At 34.5% G+C, this 3,667-nt stretch overlaps 1 annotated feature.

The window, feature by feature from the left end:
- Positions 1-3,112: 3,112 nt before the first annotated feature.
- Positions 3,113-3,199: a sequence feature (Short protein (Smp_119550, CCD80103.1) was converted to a misc_feature.).
- Positions 3,200-3,667: the final 468 nt, after the last annotated feature.

Here is a 3,667-nt window from a genome sequence, read left to right on the forward strand (position 1 = left end):
AAAAACCTTTATATAACTCTGGAATTTAATGGTGATCGAACATCAGACGTAATCAAAAATCGTCTAACAAGAGCAATTGAAAGAACATTCAATGCGGCTAAACTGCGAATAAACTTCACTAGTAGGAACTTATTTTCTGTTTCCATAAAAGATAAGCTGCCGCATCTGGTCGTCTCCATATGCATCTGCCAATTCACTGCTCTTGTGGAGCAAGGTACATCAGCCGTAGCCAGCGCTCGCTTTGAACTCGGATTTGAGAGCATATTCCAGTTTGGTTCTTTAAGGGTGAAAGGAAAGCAGTTAGGAGTTCTATACTTGAACACCTAATCGACTGTAATCATTCTACGGATTCACAGTTTCATTTTGAGGTTGTTCATATGATTCGTTCAAATCTACCTAGATTTCTTCGTATCCAACTCTTAAAAATAGCCGAAGCTCTCAGCATTCATGAGCTTAGACCAGAACTATGCGTACAAAAGAAGTACGTCTTATCTTTATCGTTACCATGACCTTAATTAATATTATTATTATTATTCTATTATTTTTACTGCATTCGCCTTTACTTATGTCTTATGTTCTCATTATTTGTTTTTACACTTCGATGACCTTTAATGACCCTTAATTATTGTAACAAAAACATTTCATTCATTTTAATCATCTTATTCTATTCACTAAATCTATTGTTATTATTCGTGTTACGTAATCTAGTATTATAATCTTTCTATTACATCATCTTGCTTATTCGTGTTCACATTTCCTCAAGGAAATAGTACTTTAACGAATACATTTTCATATACATATACGATTGTATAGCTTGATAATAAATTCGTTGAAAAAGAGATTCCTTCGCTGAACTTCGTATTTTTAATTTTTAATGTTTAAATGGGAAATATCTATCAATTAAATCATATTTAAGATCACTATTGATCAATTGGCCTTGTGGTTGGCCAAGGGAGGAGCGGAATTAAGGTCGGAAAAGTGGAATATTGGATAAGTTATCTGCTCAACCTGTGAACTGAAATCTCAAGGTTTCATTATTATTATTATTATTATTATTATTAATGGCTTTATTCAATATTATAATCTGATACAATATAGAATTCTCAGCACGAGTTATTTCAACAAGTTTTTGACCAAAAAAAACCAAAAAAAACAAAAATGCAAAAAAAACCCCAAGAAAAACAAACAAAAAAAACAGAAAAGGAATGAAAAAGGTTTAGGAAAATCTGAGTTTATACAAATTATCGAATTTGAGACATGCTTAAGAAGACAGGTTATTTACTAGGTCAACTCTAACTGCCTGTTCGTCACAAAGTAAATTTGCTAAGTAAGGTATTACAGAACTTTTATAGATTTGCTTGCGTGCATGGATTTTAATGTATTTACGTCTCGTTCTACCAGAAGATATACAAGGAGAAAGATATGAATGAAGCGGATGGTTAGTATCTGATAAGATAACACCTGCCAAGAGTTTGCAAGACTTAAGATGTCTATCCACAAGCATATTAATAATGACTTCAAAAGATTCACCACATACCTTGCAAACTGCCTTAAGCACTCTACGCAAAACAGCAAAGTCTTTTCTCAAAAGCCCGGGAAAGAATAATGGAGAACAATATAAAATAAAAGGTAATATGCAGGAATTTACAAATTGTAAGAGTAAATGGCGAGTAATCCCAAAAGCATGCAGCCTCTTTATGTAGTATGTCAAACGGTAAACTTTTTTTGATAACAGTAAAACATGAGAAGACCAAGAAAGATCAGAGGAAAAAGTAACACCAAGATATTTGACCTTCGACACTGTGTTTATTAAGGAGTCTCCAATGGCACAAGCATTATGGGATCCCAACATAGAGTATAGGTTCTGTCCATGTCTCAAGCTAAAGTTAACAGCTTGACATTTAGATGGATTGAGTAAGAGACCATTACCAACAGACCACCTTTCAATACGAGATAAAAACTCATTCATTTCTATAGGATGTAAGGAGGTAAAAATTGGTATAAATACAGTGAGGTCGTCCGCATATTTTACAAAAGTGTTTTCTGTGGAAGATGGCAGATCATGCAGAAAAAAAGAGAAGAGCAAAGGTGAAAGAAAAGCTCCTTGTGGCACACCTACAGTAGACAGTAGAGATGTTGAACACTTTCCTTCAAATACAGTGTACTGTTCTCTTCCAGAAAGGTAGGAACATAGCCAATTGGTTATCCAGCTGTCAGTGTCGATGCTGATCAGCTTGTTAAGTAAGAGGTGTCTTGGAATAGAATCAAAAGCAGAAGTAAAGTCCAGGAAAGCGCATCTAACATACTTCTTACCCTTTTCCAACCCGAACACTATATTGTGATGCAGAACAGCAACGGCATCTAATGTGCTTCTTTTGCATTTGTAAGCAAACTGAAATGGATCATAGTGCTCTTTTATTGCAGGTTGAAGTGGTTGTATCAGTATTTTTTCCATTATTTTGAGGAAAGGTGAGGTTATTGCTATGGGTCTAAGTTTCGCATTTTTATCACCAGAAGCTTTCTTAGGTATAGGGATTACCTTTATCTTTCTCCACATTTTCGGTAAGACATTAGTTGAGAAGGATCTGTTAAAGATATTCGTTAATGGATAACATAAAACATCAGAACATTTTTGAAAAAGGAGGTTTGGGATACCATCAGGTCCTAAACATTGGGATGAATTCAGAGACTGGAGACATTTCCGGACATCATTTTCAGTGAAACTGGGGACACAATTATTCTTCAAACCCTTGGATATAGGAACCATGATGTCAGATGACTGACAAATAAAGGACTTATTTAAGTCACAAACATTTAGCTGGTTATCGCTTCTAGTCTGCCTGTCCCCTGTAATTTCTTTAAAGAGTTTCCACATACTTGGAGAGCTTCTACAAGATAGGACGTATTCTCTCAGCAAGATAATCGTAAACTGGTAGTAGATTATATCGACCAGCATAACCTGAAATCAGAAAATCCATCATATGAACATGACACAATGACTTTTGTCAAAATCAAATAGTATAATACACAATCAATGATCCAAATTCGTTTGTCTCATGAATGTACTGTATCTTATAATGTTAGTGGTGTCCCATTGATTATCAATAGCAACCTAAATAAGTTTCCGTTTCAAATGATATTCAGTTGATCGAAAGACAAAAGTCACGATGTGGTGATGATAGCCTATTAAGGAGTACATTTGAGACTTCCATTATTATCAAATGTAATGGAAAACAAAAGTTATTAGTGTGAAAGGGAATCGGTGCAGTCACACGAATTCTCGAGTATCATAAACAATAATCTACAACGTGGATGTTCGAACAGTCCAACCGATAAAGTACTTCAAAATGTAAGTTGTCTTTAAGGTGACATCGTTAGCTTTAATTGTACTTCAACTTTCATAAACTAAACAAGTTTAACATATGGTATATTTACTCCTCTAATCACCTCAGGATGGTTAGGGACTGGATTTCGACGTGTTCCTGGAGCGAATCGTGACAAATCAGCACCGAGTAAAAGTGTTTTGTCTTACCATTATTATTGTTAGATACTACAGAGTAATTATCAGAACTTGACAACTCTTTTCTTGAAGAAAGTGTTATGTGACTCTGTAAATTTCAATTTCTTCTAAATTGTTAGTTTTCTTGTATTATCTGTTAAACTGTGT

This window comes from Schistosoma mansoni, chromosome 5 (genome assembly GCF_000237925.1).
Source record: "Schistosoma mansoni strain Puerto Rico chromosome 5, complete genome".
Lineage (NCBI taxonomy): Eukaryota > Metazoa > Platyhelminthes > Trematoda > Strigeidida > Schistosomatidae > Schistosoma > Schistosoma mansoni.